Source organism: Schistocerca cancellata, chromosome 11 (genome assembly GCF_023864275.1).
Source record: "Schistocerca cancellata isolate TAMUIC-IGC-003103 chromosome 11, iqSchCanc2.1, whole genome shotgun sequence".
Taxonomy (NCBI): Eukaryota; Metazoa; Arthropoda; class Insecta; order Orthoptera; family Acrididae; genus Schistocerca; species Schistocerca cancellata.
This window is the reverse complement of record NC_064636.1, coordinates 104255115-104278351: the sequence shown is the minus strand read 5'-3', so window position 1 is coordinate 104278351 and position 23237 is coordinate 104255115. Positions and strand designations below refer to the sequence as shown.

General features: G+C 41.0%; 1 long non-coding RNA gene across 1 annotated transcript; it reads right to left on the bottom strand.

Annotated features, from left to right (window-relative positions):
- Positions 1-1964: 1964 nt before the first annotated feature.
- LOC126108439 (uncharacterized) lies at positions 1965-21260 on the bottom strand. The gene is made up of 2 exons (XR_007523520.1): positions 21143-21260; positions 1965-2964 (listed from the first exon to the last, which is right to left on the bottom strand). It is a non-coding gene; the product is annotated as an uncharacterized LOC126108439 (long non-coding RNA).
- Between the last annotated feature and the right edge of the window lie 1977 nt (positions 21261-23237).

Here is a 23237-nt window from a genome sequence, read left to right as displayed (position 1 = left end):
TATTAAAATTAATGAATTTTGAGCACTGTCAAATAATGCAAAAACTTAATGTCACTCACGAAGTCTTAAGAGCATCACCCTAATACATTCCGATAATGTACTTACAAATACTGCCTCCATTCTTTGTTTTAAGTCTGTCACAAAGATATTTTCAATTTTTGGGAAGTGCTGGAGAGTTTATCTACAGGGACTGTAGTTTCTTATGCAGATTATGTGCGCCCTCTCGTATTGACTTCAGATGTGTTAGGTCATACTGTTAATACTGCTGCCACAAGAAATGTGGTTAGTCTAAGACAGCAAGGGAATATTTTATTGCAATTAATGTTATTTATTTATTGAACTATCACAATATTCAACATCATCATACCTGACATAAAAGAAGAAAGTATGATCAAAGACAGCATTTGTATGTACATTACTAGCAATGATGAAATGCATAGTTCTGTACATTTCTTACATTTCTGGTGGTGCTTGTACACTACTAAACCAACCATGAAGTGGAAACAAGAGTTATGAGAACAATCATGCATTAACAACTGCTCAAACATTAAAAGTACATCTAAAAATTTAAATTTGCTAATTAAAAGTGGTTCACATGCTCGTATTAAAAGAAACAGACTGACAATATCAGAGGGTATTTCACACTGTCACTGTTCTTTGGAGACTGAATTCAATGGCAATACTCTGCATTTAATATTTCAATAGTTTGCTGAAATTTTCTGTTACCAGTCACTGTCCACAATAATTATGTTTTGCAAAACACTGACTTTAATTTCATTGAATACCCATGGCATGCATGAAAAGGGAACTTTGTCACTGAATTAGATCTCCCTGCTGGAAAAATCAGCAAGCATTATAATAGCAATTCTGTGAAATGTAAAGTAGCTACAAGGAAGCAGAAATAATACGATCTAAAGCAAGCAAACAGGTAGTTAATTAGGAAAAATTCATATACCAAAACAATACAACTGTTTATAAAATTAAAAGTGATCATCATCAATATTGAGCTTCCAGAACCAAAGACCTCTTCTTTAGGAGCTGTAAAGGATGGACAGAAAAGAGTAATGAAAATGAAGTTGTTTGGCACTGGGAATAAGATCAAAAGCAACACAGAATGTATCTAATGTGTGGCTAAAACTGGTTCAGGTAGTGGAAGGAGGGGGGAACATGAGGAAGGAAGCAGGTAAGAGGAAGAAGAAGACAGGTAGAGATGAAAGAATGGCAAGGGTAGAGATGAAAGAATGGCAAGGGTAGAGATGAAAGAATGACAAGGGTAGAGATGAAAGAATGACAAGGGTAGAGATGAAAGAATGACAAGGGTAGAGATGAAAGAATGACAAGGTTAGTGATGAAAGAATGGCAAGGGTAGAGAAGAAAGAATGACAAGGGTAGAGATGGAAGAATAAGAAGGGTAGAGATGGAAGAATAAGAAGGGTAGTGATGAAACAGCAGAGGGCAGAGGGAAGAAAGAGGAGAAAGATAGGGGGTGGGGGGGAGGGGGATGGAAAAGTGGAGGAAGAGAGAGTGGAGGAAAGAAGAAAAAGAGTGGGAGAGGGAGAGGGAGAGGAGAGAGAGGGGAAGGAAATATAGGACAGAAGTATAGGCTAGGCGGACAATAGAAACAAATACTGTCATTATTTTCATAGCCAGATTGTTTATATGCTCCTTTCTTGCCTAATTATGTCTCCTTCTCCAGCTTTCTGTAACACTTTGCTTTTACATGTCTCAACTTCTGTCTCTAACCCCTTTAGTATTCTTTAACTTGCAAATAACTTCTCTGTTTTTTTGTATACTGGCACTGTGATGCCATTATACTCATTCATGCAGCTACTTCCTGTCAATCTGAATGACTCAGTCATCACCTGTACTATATTTATAACTGTTGTTATCTGTTTGTAATTAGTAAAGAATGAAAGTTTAGCATGCAAGTTCAAGTGTAATGTATCATTTTAAACATCTATTGAGGGACCTCTTGCAACATTTACCTCTCCCATGTACACCTCTCACTTCTGTTACCTGAAAATCAAAATTTCAAATACGTGGCAGAAACTGTGCTTTAATGAAAAATATCAAGCACAGGAGGTGTTTATGTTTCAGAACAAGAGAGTGCTTTCTCATGGTAAAGATAGTGCATGTGTGGAGGAGTAACATGGAATGGCCACTTCTGGAACTTCAGAAATCGGTTAATTTATATAAAACTTGCCAGAAGAGGGCAAAAATGGCAAAACAAACAGTTAGCAATGCTGTTTGAATTCTGAAATATAACTATCACATAAGCTATCTTTAAACACCAATTCCGATCCCAACCTTTATGAGTTTCTTTTTAATTTGTCGTATTGTACTCACTCTGGTCAAATGTATTGTACTCCTGTAAAAGTAGACTCTGGTTCGAGAAGCTCAGACTGATGGGACATACATATTTTAGTCCTGTCAATAGCACTGACTCTGGTTTGCACTGCTTTGAGAACGGCTGGTAACAATTATGTACAATACTTTCGATGAATTTTACATACATGATTAATCCTAGTTAATTTCATGCATATAGTTACTAACAATGACAATAAGATAACAGTAGGGAATGAGCACAGAGTGTCTAAATAAGAATTTTAACATGAGAGAAAGAAACAGCAGATTTTGAGATATCTTATATACAGAGCAGAAGACAAAACGTCACAGATAAGGCTCTTGCTAGTATTGTAGTATACCCTTTTCCTTTTAGGATTACCGATTTTGTTGGCTGCAGAGTTGTTTTCCTGCTAACTGGCATAGCACTATTGATACGTGGTCAGAAGAGAAGAGGCAAATCTCAGGAACTGTAGCGAAAAAGGTTAGGAATGCGATCAGAAGAGCTGGGGAGTGGCCGAGGCCCAGTTTTTGGCAGACACTCCCGCTTCTCAACCATCTGTTCTGCACCGCACCTGTCCACATTACAGAGAGACACCCTTCCAATGCCCAGCATTCATCCTGTAACAAATACACAACAGAAGTTGAAGGAAAAATCTGATGGTAATAAATTCAGACTGTGGGAACAGAAAATATGCAGTACTACAAGGCATATGTTTGGTTTCACTGCTAAAATCAAGTTACATAAATAATCTTATAAAGGCATTGGAGGAGAGGTCTGAAACTGAAATGTTTGCTCCTGGTACACACATGCTGATAAAGGACCCACACACATCAATACCTGATACAACCCAGATAATAGCTGAACTTACTTATAACATTTTGGTGCTCACCCACGATCATCTCGTACACCACTGTTTAAGCAGCTACTTAAATTTAGTGTAAATAATCCATCGAAGTTGAGGAGGAACAATTATGTCTGTGATTATAATATACTGCTTGACAACTGCTAGGGAACAATTAACACTCGCTAAGGAACAACTGCCAATTGCTACAGATCAAACCAATTGCTGCAGAACAATCGATTGGTGATAGTACGCGGGAATGCAGAGGGCACTATACGCTAACTGCTGCGAAGCCTGTGCATAAATACTCTGTACGCATTCGACAGTTCGCGGAGTACAGTGTTTGATGAAAGTTGTGGAACTGATTAGTGTGGCATTCCGTGTGGCACAGCAGCTTGTCTGCAAGACACCACACGGCAGCTCGTCTGCAAGACACGATTCGAGTGCTGAGAATCGTGGACGAGCAGTCGGATGGCTCGAAACAGGTCAAAATGTCACTTATGTAGCCACAGTAATGGGTGTGTCGAAAAGTGTCATCTCACAATTAAAAAAGTCCACTGATAGTGTAAATGCTTGCTAAAGCATGCCGGTGGTCACTGATGGATCCCCACACCGTAAGAGATGATGATGATCGGTTTGTGGGGCACTCAACTGTGCAGTCATCAGCACCTGTACAAAGTCCCAAATTTTACACTGTCCAATCTAGCCACTGTTACGAATGATGATGATCGTGGTGATGGTGATGATGATGATGTGATGGTGGTGATGATGATGATGTGATGATGATGATGATGATGCTGAAATTATGAGCACAAAACAAATACCTCGTCCCTGGGCAGAGAAAATCCCCAACCCACCCAGGAATCGAACCCGGCACCCCATAATCCAGAAGCAGCAAAGCTAGCCACTAGACCACAAGCTGCGGACCCCACACCACAAAAGAATCGATATGTAGCCCTAGTGGCCTTACCACTCTTAGGCTGATCGCTGCAGACTTTGTGACCACTACCGTTACACACTTCTCTGCCAAAACTATTCTGAGGTGAATAAATTGAGCCGATTTGTACACTCAGAAGCCCATTAAGTGCACCGGACTTCAACCGTGCCATCAGCAAAAAACACTTTGTTGGAGTAGGGAGCATTTCGGTTGGAGTCAAGAACAGTGGTCCAGAGAGACATTCTCTGACAAATCCCGCTTCGCTGTGGTGAGTGACTCAGGCTGCCAGTTAGTGTGAAGAGACAGGGCAACACGTTACATTCCACAGCATGTTCACAAACATCATCAGTATGGCTTAGGCGTTACTGTGTGTGCAGGCTTTATGCACAATGGCTGAACACCTCTGCGTATCTTTGCACTAGGTAACATTATGGCACAGCAGTATTGCAAGGAGATTATTCTGAATTGTGTCCACCAGTTTAAGGATGTGGCAGGTCGCAACTTTCTGTTTACGGATGATCACAAAGCACTGCTGAGATGTCAGACACACTGTAAAGTAAAATACTGAATGTATGGAATGGTCTGCCTACTTCCTGGACATAAACCCAATAGAGAAAGACTGGAATACCCTAAGCAGATGCATTTCTCAATGAACAACCCCTACCTGAACTGTGCAAGAACTGAAAACCACCTGGAGAGGAGAGTGGGGCAATATCTCCCAAAGACTCCTCAACAGTTTGGTAACCAGCACAAATAACAGCTGCAAAACAGCCATTACTGCCCAAGGAGTGCATATTACTTACTGTTGTTGTGGTCTTCAGTCCTGAGACTGCTTTGATGCAGCTCTCCATGATACTGTATCCTGTGCAAACTTCTTCATCTCCCAGTACCTACTGCAGCCTACATCCTTCTGAATCTGCTTAGTGTATTCATCTCTTGGTCTCCCTCTACGATTTTTACCCTCCACACTGCCCTCCAATACTAAATTGGTGATCCCTTGATGCCTCAGAACATGTCCTACCAACCGATCCCTTCTTCTGGTCAAGTTGTGCCACAAACTTCTCTTCTCCCCAATCCTATTCAATACCTCCTCATTAGTTACGTGATCTACCCATCTAATCTTCAGCACTCTTCTGTAGCACCACATTTCGAAAGCTTCTATTCTCTTCTTGTCCAAACTATTTACCGTCCATGTTTCACTTCCATACATGGCTACACTCCATACAAATACTTTCAGAAACGACTTCCTGACACTTAAATCTATACTCGATGTTAACAAATTTCTCTTCTTCAGAAACACTTTCCTTGCCATTGCCAGTCTACATTTTATATCCTCTCTACTTCGACCATCATCAGTTATTTTGCTCCCCACATAGCAAAACTCCTTTACTACTTTAAGTGTCTCATTTCCTAATCTAATTCCCTCAGCATCACTCGACTTAATTCGACTACATTCCATTATCCTCGTTTTGCTTTTGTTGATGTTCATCTTATATCCTCCTTTCAAGACACTGTCCATTCCGTTCAACTGCTCTTCCAAGCACTTTGCTGTCTCTGACAGAATTACAATGTCATCGGCGAACCTCAAAGTTTTTATTTCTTCTCCACGGATTTTAATACCTACTCCGAATTTTTCTTTTGTTTCCTTTACTGCTTGCTCAATATGCAGATTGAATAACATCGGGGAGAGGCTACAACCCTGTCTCACTCCCTTCCCAACAACTGCTTCCTTTTCGTGTCCCTCGACTCTTATAATTGCCATCTGGTTTCTGTACAAATTATAAATAGCCTTTCGCTCCCTGTATTTTACCCCTGCCACCTTTAGAATTTGAAAGAGAGTATTCCAATCAACATTGTCAAAAGCTTTCTCTAAGTCTACAAATGCTAGAAATGTAGGTTTGACTTTCCTTAATCTTTCTTCTAAGATAAGTCATAAGGTCAGTATTGCCTCACGTGTTCCAGTATTTCTACAGAATCCAAACTGATCTTGATACCCCAAAAACGACATTTTTTCATATTAGGTGGATTCTGCTGTCACCTACTGCCAGGTACTTCATATCAACGACCTCAGTAGTCATGAGACACTGTGAGAGAGCAAAACGGGTGCTCTGCAGCAGAACTCACGGACTTACATATCTGTACGCGAGATTTCCACACTCCTAAACATCCCTGGGTCCACTGTTTCTGATGTGATGGTGAAGTGGAAATGTGAAAGGACACGTACAACACAAAAGCGTATAGGTCGACCTCATCTGTTGACCGACAGAGACCGCCGACAGTTGAAGAGGGTTGTAATGTGTAATAGGCAAACATCTATCCAGACCGTCACACAGGAATTCGAAACTGGATCAGGATCCACTGCAAGTACTGTGACAGTTAGGCGGGAGGTGAGAAAACTGGGATTTCATGGTCGAGCTGCTGCTCATAAGCCACACTTCATGCCAGTAAATGCTGAATGATGCCTCATGCTTGGTGTAAGGAGAAGAAACATTGGACGATTGAACAGTGGAAAAACATTGTGCGGAGTAACGAATCACAGAAAACAATGTAGCGATCCGATGGCGGGGTATGAGTATGGCGAATGCCCAGTGAATGTCATCTGCCAGCAAGTGAAGTGCCAACAGTAAAATTCAGAGGTAGTGGTGTTATGGTGTAGTCATGTTTTTCATGGAGGGGGCTTGCACCCCTTGTTGTTTTGCATGGCACTATCACAGCACAGGCCTACATTGATGTTTTAAGCACCATCTTGCCTTCCACTGTTGAAGAGCAATTCAGGGATGGTGATTGCCTCTTTCAACACGATCGAGCATCTGTTCATAATGCACAGCCTGTGGTAAATTGATTACTTGACAATTACATCCCCATAATGGACTGGCCTGCACAGACTCCTTACTGAATCCTATAAAACACCCGTGGGATGGTTTGGAATGCCGACTTCATGCCACGCCTCACTGACCGACATCGATACCTCTCCTCAGTGCAGCACTCAGTGAAGAATGGGCTGCCATTCCCCAAGAAACCTTCCAGCACCTGAATGAGATTTTCACTCTGCAGCAGAGTGTGAGCTGATATGAAACTTCCTGGCAGATTAAAATTGTAAGCCGGACCGAGACTCGAACTCGGGACCTTTGCCTTTCGCGGGCAAGTGCTCTACCAACTGAGCTACCCAAGCACGACTCACGCCCCGTCCTCACAGCTTTACTTCTGCCAGTATCTCGTCTCCTACCTTCCAAAAGGCAAAGGTCCTGAGTTCGAGTCTCGGTCCGGCACACAGTTTTAATCTGCCAGGAAGCTTCCAGCACTTGACTGAACATATGCCTGGAAGAGTCTTTAGGGTGGGCCAACACCATATTGAATTCCAGCATTACCGATGGAGGGCGCCACGAGCTTGTAAGTCAGTTTCAGCCAGGTGTCTGGATACTTTTGATCACATAGTCTATTTACTGTGTGTTTCATGTCATCCATCATTGCCTGTGATTATTCCTGTCCCACAGTGTCTTTGTTCCTTAGCAATTTTCAAGCAGTGTGCTACAAGAATTAGCCTTAATTAAAACTGAATTTATAACAAAAAGGGAGTGACTAACACCGTGATAAAAATTTTTGATCGCTTGCCCAACGACATTAATTGCCTAGTAGCACAGCACAACATAAGTAAAGCTGAAAGGTAGCTCAAAAAGAGTTCCTTCTGGGTAACTATTCCTATTCCACAGTATAATTTTTATTTACAAACTTTTTGCTTATTTAGCACAAAAGCATTACAGATTTACTCCTGTTAACAAAACTAAATATTCCGCTCTGTTACGTGAATTAATCTGTAAATTGCTAACAGGCAACTGTATTTAATCCTTTAACTGTTGCTGAGACATGGCATTCAGACTACTACGAAATACTTGTCATCTGATTTGAAAACTACACAGTAAAAAAATAAATAAAAAAATAAAATAAATTTGAGTTTTGCAGATCATACAATCTGATATCTTTGCTCGGCAAAGGACTTAATTTCTTTTTGTTATTCATCATAAAAGGGAACAGTTTATAAAGGATCAGTATGGGAAAATATTGACCAACAAAAGTGACATACGAAAAAGATGGAAGACATACTTTTCACAATTTCTCAACTGCAATGAGCCACACTCTTACTTTAAATTGGAAGAATCTGATACAATTGATACAGCTGATACAGTTGCTACCCCACCAGTAAATGAAATACAGCAAGCAATAAAGATATTAAAGAATAACAAGGCTTATGGCGAGGACAAGATATACACTGACTTATTAAAGAATGGAGGCCCACAACTGGAATTAGAAATACAGGCGTTAATAGAAACAATTTGGGAGACAGAAACAATTCCTGTAGATTGGAAAACCGCAATTGTGTGCCCCATATTTAAGAAGAATGATCCACTTGTTTGTGATAACTACAGAGGAATTGCCTTACTGGATGTCACCTACAAAATCTTATCGAGCTGCCTATTAAACAGGCTGATACCAATAACAAAAGAACTGAAACTTCCTGGCAGATTAAAAATGTGTGCCAGACCGAGACTCGAACTCGGGACCTTTGCCTTTCGCAGGCAAGTGCTCTACCAACTGAGCTACCAAAGCACGACTCACACCCTGTCCTCACAGCTTTACTTCTGCCAGTACCTCGTGGAGACATGACTTAGCCACAGCCTGGGGGATGTCTCCAGAATGAGATTTTCACTCTGCAGCGGAGTGTGCACTGATATGAAACTTCCTGGCATATTAAAACTGTGTGCCGGACCGAGACTCAAACTCGAGACCTTTGCCTTTCGGGGGCAAGTGCTCTACCAACTGAGCTACCCAAGCACGACTCATGTCCTGTCCTCACAGCTTTACTTCTGCCAGTACCTCATCTCCTACCTTCCAAACTTTACAGAAGCTCTCATTCTGGAAACATCCCCAGGCTGTGGCTAAGCCATGTCTCCACAATATCCTTTCTTTCAGGAGTGCTAGTTCTGCAAGGTTCGCAGGAGAGCTTCTGTAAAGTTTGGGAGGTAGGAGACGAGGTACTGGCAGAAGTAAAGCTGTGAGGACGGGGCGTGAGTCGTGCTTGGGTAGCTCAGTTAGTAGAGCACTTGCCCGCGAAAGGCAAAGGTCCCGAGTTCGAGTCTCGGTCCGGCACACAGTTTTAATCTGCCAGGAAGTTTCATATCAGCGCACACTCCACTGCAGAGTGAAAATCTCATTCTGGAAACAGAAGAACTGATTGGGGACTACCAATGGGTTTCTACAGAAACAGATTCACGTTAGATCACCTATTCCCCCTAAGACAAGTAACAGAGAAGGTGTGGGAATTCAATGTAGATGTCCACATATTATTCATTGATTTTAAAAAAGCCTATGATAGCATACACCAACAGACACTCCTAAATATAATGAAGGAATTTAAAATACCATCAAAATTAATCAGATTAGTTAAAATGTGTATAGGTGAAACTTTATGTCGCATAAAGACACCAGTAGGAGAAACTGAAGATTTTAAGGAATACACTGGACTGAGACAAGAGGATGCCATTTCACCTATTTTATTTAACCTTGTCCTAGAGATGATCGATAGAGAATTTTGTAAGACCGTCCACAAGGGATCCAGCTACAGGATGTGAACATTACAAGACTTGCCTATGCAGATGATGTAGCACTAATAAGTAGTTCCAAAAGAGAATTAATCAGAATGATGCAAAATTACTACAAAATTGCTGAGAAAACAGGATTACATGTTAATGAAGAAAAGACAGAATACCTGCCCCCAGAAAAGATGCACCTCTGACTGTAGATGGATTCAATTTCAAGACTGTTGACCACTTCAAGTACCTAGGAAGTCTTTTTAGTAATAACAACAGAACAGATATAGAAATAGATGCCCGTTTATCAACAGCAAACAAGACACTTTTTAGTTTCATCAAAATTCTGAGAAAAAGATCACTTAGCAGTAACTTCAAAAACCGCTTATATCAATTGACCATTATACCTGTGATGTTGTATGGATGTGAAACATTAATATTTAGAAAGAAAGATGAAGAAAAACTGTTAATATTCAAAAGAAAAGTAGTAAGGAAAATTTTTCGACCTCTAGACGATGAAAATAACACGGAATGGAGAATAAGAAGAAATGAAGAATTAAGAGGGTTGTACAAACACCGTAACATCGTAGAAGTGCTCAAGAGGAGGAGGTCGAATTGGGCAGGCCATGTAGCAAGAATGACAGAGAATAGACTACCTAGAATGGCATTAACTAGAACAATAGATGGAACGAGAGGAAGAGGGAGAGCCAGAATCAGATGGCGGGATAACATTTGGGAGGACACAACTAGGATGAACAGCAACAACAACTGGACAAACAGTGAATTGGACAGGCAGAAGTGGAAGGGGCTCACAGAGCAGGTGTATGGTCGATAAGACCCTTGCCACACGTAAAGTAAAGTAAAGTATTCATCATAGTTACTGTGGTGCATCAAATTAAGTAAAACACTGCATGGAATTTTAATGAGCTGCAGAGGTAAAAACTCACTGCATAGACTTTGTGTAGGGTTGATTTTAGCTCAGAGGTTGCTATGTACAAAATGTAGATAACATATCAAAATTTTGCTTAATATTGAAAGCACAACAGTATCTCATTTCATTCTCAGTAGATAAGTTTTTATATCTGGCAGATGGTTTTATATCTGGCAGACGGTCAAGCACAGCACATCAATTTCCATCCGTGTGCATCGGGAATTGTGTGATTGAAACATTTATCACAATTTGTAAATAATTCAAGATTCTGAAACTAGTTTTTTTGCAAAAGATAACACACAGAGTGGCATGTATGTTGTACAGTAAGTACCTGTAACTTTTTTGTTCACCAAAATATGGAAGTAATTCATCTGGAGCAGTAACAGATTCAGAAGACACGTCAATACCACTTGAGAAAAACCAACAGGCTGCGTTCAGAGATGTCCTCGGCACCTAGGGAGTGCTGGAGCGTAACGAGTTAACTCATCCACGGCAGTCGAACTGTTAAATAGGAATTACTTTAGTAACCTGTAAATTCTCTAATTCCACTTCATTATTGTTTTGGCTTAACCACAAGTGCCGGAACAGAGAGGAGGAATGCAAGACCAGAGAAGGCGGTGAGGCGACACCAGCCAATAGCCTGCTGACAAGGACCGCGCCACGACAGGAGTGACCTCTGCAAGAAGTGAATATATGTGCCGCTCCTGCCAGCCCCGGCTGGACATTAGTGGACAGTATTCGCAGAGTATTAGCAAAGCCTAGCAGAGAGTGCCACGAGAACCGTTAATAGTGATCCATATCCACTGCTTGTTTGGACTCTGTCTATAGTGAAGAATATCACTGTTTGCACGACAACCATCACTTGCAACACCGAACTCCAAAGTTGAGTACTGTCAATCTGCTTTATTGAAATAGAACTACTAATGTTATTCACTTGAATTGTTGTATAGCATACCAAGAAAGCAGCCTCCCTTAAGCACCCTACACGAGACGAGTGAGCAGGATCCCACATTTGGCGACAAGGACTCGACAATTATGATATATCGTGCAAGTGACCCATCCAATGTGTAACTAATGAACAAACTGCCTGTTGTGATTACAGAAAACACTAATTCTTAATCTCTCAAAGACCAGTACTACACAATTTCACACAAATTAAAACATGAAGGTGGTCAGAAATTAGAAGTCACTGGTAACAAAATTTGGAGTTCCCTCTGTATGCTGCCCTCTGTTAGATGCTACTAGAGTTATATCAAGAAGTTGTGCAATGAGAATTTCACTTAGATCAAATATTGTCACGTCACTCAGTGAATAACTTTTTTTCTCTGCTTTATATTAAAGTGTCATTTTGATGACCCTTCACATGACCAGTTTAGATTTCGATCAGGGGAAAGCACAGAACCAGGAACACCTCACAAGACACATTCTAGAAGCAATAGATAAAGGGAACTACACAACAGGCATATTTTTTGATTTAACTAAAACGTTTGATACAGTAGGCCACAACATATTGTTAAATAAGTAACATGAACTGGGCATAAGGGGACTTGTGAAAAAGTTGTTCCAGTCATATCTAAAAAATAGAAGACAGAGAACTGAAATTCACATATTTCAAGTTGCTCAAACTACATTGTACAGTATACTTCAGACCCAAATTATGTAAATATAGGTGTCCCACAGGGTAGTGTTCTTGGCCCAATACTATTCCTCATTTACATAAATGACTTCCCATAGAGAATCAAGCATGGACAAACAATATTGTTTGCAGATGACTCAAATGTGCTAATCAGTGACAAATCACCAGATGCACTGAAAGAAAAAGCCGAACAAACACTAAACAGTGTAAGTGAGTGTGCATCCAATAATAAACTAACCATCCAATAATAAACTAACACCAAATTAAAAAAAAAAACAAATGTTGTTAACTTCTATGTCTGCAAAACACCACACTATAACAACTTTAAGTTAAACAATGAAACTATAGAATGTCTAGACTACACAAAATTTCTTGGAATGCATGTTGACAGTCACTTAAAAGTGGGAAGAACATATTAAAATACTTACTAACAGACTCGCTACAGCATGCTATGCTCTTAGAATTCTGACTGCAGTGTGTGATACTACATGTGTCAGATCTGTATATTACCTATGGAATAATATTTTGGGGAGTCAACAGTTAAAATATTAAAATAGTTTTCAAATTACAGAAAAGAGCAATTCATATAATAACCAGGAGTGGCAGTAGGGCTCACTGCCTTGAACATTTCCAAAAGCTGGAAATCATAACTGTCTCCTGTGAATACATTTTTCAAAGTATTATTTATGTAAAAAAAAAAATAAATAAATAAATAAATATTGACTGCTATGTTAAAAATTCTTTAGTACACAGCTATGAAACTAGAAACCAATACAATCTGCATCTAGAGAGGAAAAATAAAGTTAAAACTCAGCAGAGCTTGTTGTACAATGCCATTAAATTATATAATAAATTACCCCAAAATATAAAAGACATTGACGCAATTGGACAGTTCAAAACAAAATTAAAAAAAATTTTATTAAATAAAAGTTATTACGCAGTAACGGACTATCTGAATAAAAACATATAGTGTAATTAAAGTAGCCTGCATTGTAATACATGAGGAAATAATTATAATATGAAATCCAGAATTGTACAGTACTATAAGAAAATTACATAAGGATATAAAACTAATGTAAGATACTTTAAAAATGTGTGTAAATATTAATTTTGTGTGTATAAATTGTAGGTGTATTGTATCGTATATGATTTTGCTGACGAAATCCACACAATGTAAATTGTTATATGGATTAATAAAGAAGTCAATCAATCAATATTGACAATCACATGTTGATTTGACAAATTTAAATACGGTAAAAAATGTGCTACCAACAAGAGTCATTGAAAACGAAGTCAATGATATGATTGTCACTGATCATTGAACAAAGGTGTGGGAAGAGGTACAAGCCCTAAGTATGTTGACAGGAAGAGTAATTAATATCTTAAGGACAGTGATAAAAAAATGTTCCCCAATGGGTGCTAAAACTACTGATGGTGCACAACAAATGGCTATGGCTGTCAAGACAGATGATGCATTTGGAGCAATTTAAACAAGATCCAAAGGACTTTTTGCATCCAGTTATCACTGGCAACAATTCACGAATTCATCTTTATGTCCCAGAAATCGAGCAAAAACAATCAGCTGCTTCAGACGAATTTGCTGCAATGAAGGCAACGGCTGTCCCGTCGGCCAGAAAAGTTACGGTCAAACTTTTGGGATGCAGAAGGTGTCAGTACTCGGACTTCTCAGAAAAAGAAAAACTCTCACTGGACAATATTACAGTGAGATATTGAACAACTTCATCAAGTAATTGAAGGAACGTGGCCCCATTTGATGAACAAGAAAGTGTTGTTTCACCACAACAATGTGTCATCACTTGGATTTAGAGTTATCACAGTAAAAAAGCACGCACTGTGTCAGTAATTTTTTTTTATCCCCCTATTTGCCGAATCTGGCTCCTTGCAATTCCTTCTTGTTTCCAATCCTAAAGAAGTGGCTCAATGTGCACATTTTATAATCGAGTAACCGAGTGACATGTCAGGGTATTGGGTATCCTGCCAGATATCAATATCTACTGCGCACAACATTTCGACAACACAATTCGCTGTCTCAATCTGTCTGACTGCTAGTTGAGTAGAACGGGTCCAGTATTTACACCTTCTTTCTCCATGACCAGTTCTATGCAGTCCCACTAGACTGGTATGGAGACATTCTGTTTCAGTCCAGCATGCCCAGCAGCATTCCATCCTCGGTACGGTGTACCTGGTGTTCTGTCTGTGTCAACATTCTCAGTACTTCTTTTTGTTGAGTTATACTGCTGCAGTCATCCAGTGCAGGATCCCAGGTTTTGCTAAGTTCGTACCCAGTGAATCATCTTAGTAAGGTCTGAAGCCGCCCCCCACTTGACATTTTTCTGTGTTTGTAATTTACAGTTTGGGTCATTTTGAAAATCCACATTATGCAAACACTATTTACTTCTTTCTCTTCACCCAGGTGTGTTTCGACACTTCCATGTCGTATTCTGTGGGTCAAATTTTATTTCTGCAAAGTACAACGTAAAGTTTATAATCACCAACCTGTTGTAGGCTTAAAAATGTGTATTCTGTTTGGTTTGTTTCAATTGCTCACTTGAAAATTATGAGAGTAATTCAATAATTAAAGAGACAACTTGGTCTGTAGAAAAAAGCATTTATTTTTACAAAACAATAGTTTTTCTATGTTTCAACTCAATCCCCTTGAACATTTATGCACTTGTTCCAACGGGCTACAAGCTTTTTTATTCTGGTTGCAAAGAACTCTTTATCTTGATGTTTCAACCAATTTCACACCCACTTTTTCACGTCCTCGTTGTCTTGGAACCTCTTCCCACATAATGCTTCCTTCAGTGCACCAAAAAAATGAAAATCACTAGGTGCTAAATCAGGACTGTAAGGGGGATGAGGCAGTATATCCCAACCCATTTTGTCAATGGTTTCACGGGTTATTTGAGCAATATGGTTAAAAGCAAATCTGAGTAGTATTGGCTGTTCATTGTATGCTGCTCTTCAAGATAATCACAAAAAACTGGACCTTCAGTATCTCGAAACACCATCAACATGACTTTTTCTGCTGATACTTGGGTTTTGAATTTTTTCTTGACAGGTGAGTTGGTGTGCTTTCACTCCATGATTTGTGTTTTTGAATCTGGTTCATAATAATGAACCCAAGTTTCATCACAAGTTAAAATTTTGATGAGGATGTGCTCACATTCTCTTTCATGACATTCCTTTAGCTCTGTGCACACTCTCGACCTTGTTTTCTTGTGTAGCTGCATCAACTCCTTTGAGACCCATCTTGCACATGTTTTGCGGTACTTCAGCTTGTTACAGATAATGTTATGAACTGTACCAGTACTAACTTGAACCTTATCAACTATCATTTCCACAGTCACATGGTAATCGGCATGAGTAATGTCATCAGTTTGACTTTCTAGCGAGGGAGTTGAAACTGCAATTGGTAGACCAAAATGGTGTTCACCAGTCACTGAGTCGCGACCATTTTATAACTGCTCTACCCACTTGTAAAAATTTGCATGATTCATACAACCTTCACCATAAACTTTAGACATTCTACAGTACATATTTACTGGTTTCTCATCTTCAGTAAGTAAAAAATGAATAACAGAACTTTGTTCAACTGATGTGAACGTTTCAAGCGGACTCACTGTCTTGAAATGTATTTTTGACGTTATAAACAAAACAATGTTGATGCACAGCTGATCAAGACTCATCCCAGTGACACCAACTTAGAGCCATAAAAGTACCAAACTTGCCCTACTAACAGTTTTTCCCCCTGACCAATTTGTCTCTTTAATTATCGAATGACCCTTGTACATTGCTAATGAAACTCTGTTGTTATAGATTGGTTTTGGTGCCCTTTTTTGTCAGTTTTGACAGCATGTCATCTGCAAAGTAGTCATGAAGAAAATTCTTCATGCATTTATGTATATTACTTGTCGGTTTTGCTGGTAACATATCTCTTTCTACTGCTATCGAGTACACTGTTTCCAAAATGTTTATTTATAAAATTTTGCTCACAGGTTTACTTCACATGTATTTTTCACAAAATGTGATAAAACATGATTTGAGCACACTTCTGTCTCCATACTCATTGAGAGGTGCTATATTGTTGTCGCTTCTCACTTGTTCATCATTTGCCTTGTGTTTAATGTGGTACTAGTTTTGATGTGTGTGCCAAATGATGAACAAGTGATAGGTGACAACAATATAGCACCCCTCAATGAGTATGGAGACAGAAGTGTCTGCTCAAATCATGTTTTGTGGAAAATATGTGTGAAGTGAAGTGGTGAGTGAAATTTTATAAATAGCAGTGTACTCAATAGCAGCAGAAAGAGCTATCTACCAGAGATAAGCAAAAGGAGAGAAAATGTACACAGCCATTACCTGCAAAACAGTACTTCAGAAATACACACAGAATTTTCTTCATGGCTATTTTTCAGATTACAGTGTAAAAAAGGGCGCAGAAACCAGTCTATAATAACACAGTTTCTCTAGCAATGTAATTTTCAGACAAGCAATGGAAACAAACCAAACACAATTGTTATACTTTTTTGACCTACAATAGATAAATAATCGTAAGCTTTATATTATATTTTACAGGAATAAAATTTGACCCACAGAGGATGACACGGGGTTGTCAAATTATGTGGGTGAATTTTCAGAACAACCCAAATTTTGTGCCCAGTGTTAATTCGTGATGTTTTCTGCCACCTTTATCTCTATTATCTCCATCTCTGTTAACACTCTTATAAAAGAAGGGGACTACTGTGAAATTCAAAAGATGAACTCACTCTACAAAAACCAGAAATTTACAGTATATCTTGCCAATGTGGCACGTTTTACAGTGGCCAACAACTAGGACAGTAGACATCAAATGCCAAGAATTTGCGAGTAAGACCTGGCCGAGGCAGGCAACTGTATCAGCCATCGTCAAGCACTGTCTGTAACTTAATTTGTACTGTGATCTATGAAAAAAATGAATGTTCTGGCACAAATCCCAAGGTACTGGGACAGGCTTGTAAGAGAGTCAACAGAGAGAAACGTGGCAGAATACCTCATGAACTGAGACACTGATTACCAACTCAGTGAATCCTGGTATCCTGAAGGGGCTGTTACAGCAGCACAAACCGACAAAAAGAACTGAGAGTTGTAGTGTAAGATATTAACTGATGAAGTGATGTGTTGCACAATGTCTACAGTACTGACGAATGATGACTATCCCATGAAAATATTTTTTTTAGTTTGGATAGTCATTAGAGGCTTGTATGCTGTTTGGGAGTTTTGTCACATTTGTGTGCAGAAACTGGAGAAGACGATTGCAACATTTCTGCAAGGCAGGAGAAAGATAGCTGTGGTAACCGCTAATTTGGGCGGTTTATTCTGAGCAGTCTCATCCCGGCTCAAAGATATGCTGCGCACTACAGAGGGACAAGTTCTGTGACAATCGGCACAGTGTTACGAAGGACCAGAGAAGAACCTGAACTGTCACTGAGACTAGAGAGATCTATCACCTCACACAGATTACCTGCATTGATGTGAACTGTTATAATATTAACAACAAAAGAAGATTCAGCATTGGTTATTGAAGTAGAAATCTTTATTTTTGTTGCAAATCAATTTCAATCACTGTGTGACCATCGCCAGTGTTAGTACTGAAGCCACGAGGACTCAGAAATACGAGCAGTAAAATTGCAGTATCTGCATATGTCAACAAAGTGTACTTCAGTCTGCCAACTACTCTACAGTGGCACGTGCAGATACTGCAATTTTACTGATCATATTCACGAGTGCCCGTGGCTTTAATACCAGCACTGACGACGGTCACGCAGTGATCGAAATCGATCTGCTACAGAAATAAAGATTTCTACTTCAACGACCAATGCCGAATCTAAACATACACACAAAATCCAAGCTTTCGCAACAAACTGTTGCCTCATCAGGAAAGAGGGAAGGAGAGGGAAAGACGAAAGGATGTGATTTTTAAGGGAGAGGGTAAGGAGTCATTCCAGTCCCGGGAGCGGAAAGACTTATCTTAGGGGGAAAAAAGGACGGGTATACACTCGCACACACACACATATCCATATTTAAATATGTCTGCTTGTGTCTGTATATGTGTGGATGGATATGTGTGTGTGTGCGCGAGTGTATACCCGTCATTTTTTCCCCCTAAGGTAAGTCTTTCCGCTCCCGGGACTGGAATGACTCCTTACCCTCTCCCTTGAAACCCACCTCCTTTCGTCTTTCCCTCTCCTTCCCTCTTTCCTGATGAGGCAACAGTTTGTTGCGAAAGCTTGGATTTTGTGTGTATGTTTGTGTTCGTTTGTGTGTCTGTCGATCTGCCAGCACTTTCATTTGGTAAGTCACATCATCTTTGTTTTTAGATATATTTTTCCTACGTGGAATGTTTCCCTCTATATATTTTTTCCACATGGGAAAAATATATTAAAAAACAAAGATGCTGTGACTTACCAAACGAGAAAGCACTGGTAGATAAACACAATGAAAAACAGACAAACACACACAAAAATTTCAAGCTTTCACAATCCATGGTTGCTTCATCAGGAAAGAGGGAAGGAGAGGGAAAGACGAAAGGATGTAGGTTTTAAGGGGGAGGGTAAGGAGTCATTCCAATCCCGGGAGCGGAAAGGGACAAAAGGACAGCTATACACTCATGCACACACACACATATCCATCCGCACATATACAGACACAAGCAGACATATGTAAAGGCATAGAGTTTGGGCAGAGATGTCAGTCGAGGTGGAAGCACAGAGGCAAAGATTTTGATGAGTGACAAGTGATGTACGAGGGGCGGCAACTTGAAATTGAGGCCCCTCGTACATTACTTGTCACTCATCAAAATCTTTGCCTCTGTGCTTCCACCTCGACTGACATCTCTGCCCAAACTCTATGCCTTTACATATGTCTGCTTGTGTCTGTACATGTGCGGATGGATATGTGTGTGTGTGTGTGTGTGTGTGTGTGTGTGTGTGTGTGTGTGTGTGTGTGTGTGCGCGTGCGCGTGCGTGAGTGTATACCTGTCCTTTTTTCCCCTCAAGGTAAGTCTTTCTGCTCCCGGGATTGGAAAATTATATATATAGTGTGTTTGTTAGTGTCTCTATCAACATACCAACGCTTTCGTCTGGTAAGTTACATCATCTTTGTTTTTTTTTATATATGGGTGGGTGGGTGTTGTCAATTTCTGAAGAAGGCCTTCTGGCCAAAAGCTTATGTGTTTAGTAGTCTTTTTGTCATGCCTGTGTGTGACCCAGCATCTCTGCTTTCTGGAGAAGAGTTTTAATCACGTAGTACAACTTTAGATTTGTGAAGATTTTGCAGTTTCCAGTGCAGAAGAAGTTGTGGAGGAGATGGAGTCGGCATACTAAGAAAAGATATGGTTTTGCTATAAGTGATAAAATTGGATAGATAAAAAATCTACTCAGCAAACGGTGGCAGAACACACACGTAAAAGACTGTTGTGATTGGGAAGCTTTCGAAGCCAGTGGCTCCTTCTTGAAGCAGAAGGGTAGAAGGGGAAGGAAAAAGGGTGAAGAAAAGGGACTGGAGAGGTCTAGGAAAAGGGGTAGATTTTGGGTAAGTCACCCAGAACCGCAGGTCAGGGGAGACTTACTGTACGGGATGAGAAGGAAAGACTGACTGTTAGGGACTCAGTCAGTCTTACCTTCTTATCCTGTACAGTAAATCTCCCCTGACCTGCAGTTCTGTGTGAATTTTCCATTCCCAGACCTCTCCAGTCCTTTTCCTTCCCCCTGAAGAAGGAGCCTCACTCCGAAAGCTTGCCAATCACAACAGTCTTTTAGGTGTGTGTTAGGCTGCCGCTTGGTGAGTAGATTTTTTAACTATCCAATTTCATCAATAACTGAAGGTTTTGCTATAAGGTTAGACTGAGAAACAGCGGAACAGCAGTAAAAAATAACAGCGATCATACAGTTTTATCCCAAAAATTACATATTACACACGAGGGAACGTGTCATTCCGGTTCAGTTCTGTGACTGGACTGAGTACACGTCAGAATTTAGATGATGGGAACCGACTCCAAAAAGAGCACCAGATGCACTGTGCTGAGAATAAACTCTACAGTGGAGTGTGCGCTGATATGAAACTTCCTGGCAGATTAAAAATGTGTGCCGGACCGAGACTCGAACTTGGGACCTCTGCCTATCGCGGGCAAGTGCTCTACCGACTGAGCTACCCAAGCACGACTCACAGCCCGCCCTCAAAGCTTTAATTCCGCCAGTACCTCGTCTCCTACCTTCCAAACTTCACAGAAGCTCTCCTGCGAACCTTGCAGAACTAGCACTCCTGGAAGAAAGGATACTGTGGAGACTTGGCTTAGCCACAGCCTGGGGGATGTTTCTAGAATGAAATTTTCACTCTACAGCGGAGTGTGCACTGATATGAAACTTCCTGGCAGATTAAAACTGTGTGCCGGACCGAGACTCGAACTCGGCAAGGGTCCCGAGTTCGAGTCTCGGTCCGGCACACAGTTTTAATCTGCCAGGAAGTTTCATATCAGCGCACACTCCGCTGTAGAGTGAAAATTTCATTCTAATATGCCAGATTGCTGTCAGGTGCACATTCCAAAAACAGATCATCTCAGGAGAATTGTACTGAGAACTGACCACAGATGGAGGACCTAGAACTGTGCACGGGGAAGACAGTAGGCATAAATATCGAACCCGTCACACCCGACCGGCTGTGTCTCTCGACGGAGACGACGAATCGGGTCATCAAAATATGGTGCACGGTCAGTACCGGTACCCGGAGGAACAAACGATACCTCGAGATGTCAGTACATCGCCAGGAAAGCCTAGACAATTACAGGTAAGCATTTACGGTACTCACCGCAGCTAGCCGAGTGGCAGCAGCTGGTCCCAGGCGGCAGCGAGTTGCAGAGCCGTCTCCACACAGCGCCGGTGCAGGCCCTCCTCCAGCCGGCCGCGCAGCGGGAACTCTCTCTGCGCGAGCACACACACGTCTCCCGTTACATTTAGCGCATGACATGTGCACATACTTTTCACATATAGACTGAGGTGACAAAAGTCACAGGACAAGATACGCACATAAAGGGTGTTACCAAAAGGTATTGCCAAACTTTCAGGAAACATTCCTCACACACAAAGAAAGAAAATACGTTATGTGGACTTGTGTCCGGAAACGCTTACTTTCCATGTTAGAACTCATTTTATTACTTCTCTTCAAATCACATTAATCGTGGAATGGAAACACACAGCAACAGAACGTACCAGCGTGGCTTCAAACACTTTGTTACAGGAAATGTTCAAAATGTCCTCCGTTAGCGATGATACGTGCATCCACCCTCCGTCACACGGAATCCCTTATGCGGCCCTGGAGAATGGCATATTGTATCACAGCCGTCCACAATACGAGCACGAAGAGTCTCTACATTTGGTACCAGGATTGCGTAGACGAGAGCTTTCGAATGCCCCCATAAATGCAAGTCGAGAGGGTTAAGGTCAGGAGAGCGTGGAGGCCACGGAATTGGTCCACCTCTACCTTGGTCACCGAATCTGTTGTTGAGAAGCGTACAAACACTTCGACTGAAATGTGCAGGAGCTCCATCGTGGATGAACAACACGTTGTGTCGTACTTGTAAAGGCACACGTTCTAGCAGCACAGGTAGAGTATCTCGTTTGAAATTGTGGTAACGTGTTCCATTGAGCGTAGGTGGAAGAACGTGGGGCCCAATCCAGACATCACCGACAATGCCTGCCCAAACGTTCACAGAAAATCTGTGTTGATGACGTGATTGCACAATTGCGTGCGGATTCTCGTCAGCCCACACATTTCGACTGTGAAAAATTACAATTTGATCACGTCGGAATGAAGCCTCATCCATAAAGAGAACATTTTCACCGAAATGAGGATTGACACATTGTCGGATGAACTGTTCGCAGAAGTGTACCCGTGGAGGCCAATCGGCTGCTGATAGTGCCTGCACACGCTGTACACGGTACGGAAACAACTGGTTCTCCCGTAGCACTCTCCATACAGTGACGTGGTCAACGTTACCTTCTACAGCAGCAACTTCTCTGACGCTGACATTAGGGTTATCGTCAACTGCATGATGAATTGCCTCATCCATTGCAGGTGTCCTCGTCGTTCTAGGTCTTCCCCAGTCGCGAGTCGTAGGCTGGAATGTTCCGTGCTCCCTAAGACACCGATCGATTGCTTCAAACGTCTTCCTGTCGGGACACCTTCGTTCTGGAAATCTGTCTCCATACAAACGTACCGCACCACGGCTATTGCCCCGTGCTAATCCATACATCAAATGGGCATCTGCCAACTCCGCATTTGTAAACATTGCACTGACTGCAAAACCACGTTCGTGATGAACACTAACCTGTCGATGCTGCATACTGATGTGCTCGATGCTAGTACTGTAGAGCAATGAGTCGCATGTCAACACAAGCACCGAAGTCAACATTACCTTCCTTCAATTGGGCCAACTGGTGGTGAATCGAGGAAGTACAGTACATACTGACGAAACTAAAATGAGCTCTAAAATGGAAATTAAGCGTTTCCGGACACATGTCCACATAACATCTTTTCTTTATTTGTGTGTGAGGAATGTTTCCTGAAAGTTTGGCCATACCTTTTTGTAACACCCTGTAGACTGAGGTGACAAAAGTCACAGGGCAAGATACGCACATATACAGGTGGCAATAATATTGTGTATACGAGGTATAAAAGGGCAGTGCATTGCTCGAGCTGTCATTTGTACTCAGGTATTCATGTGAAAAGGTTTCTGACGTGATTGTGAGCAAACAGTGGGAATTCATCCAGACGTGTGGGACACTCTGTTTCGGAAATTGTTAGGGAATTCAATAATCCAGGATCCATCAGGTTGAAAGTGAGCCGAGAATACTAAGTTTCAGGCGTTACCTCTCATCACGGACAACGCAGTGGCCAACAGCGT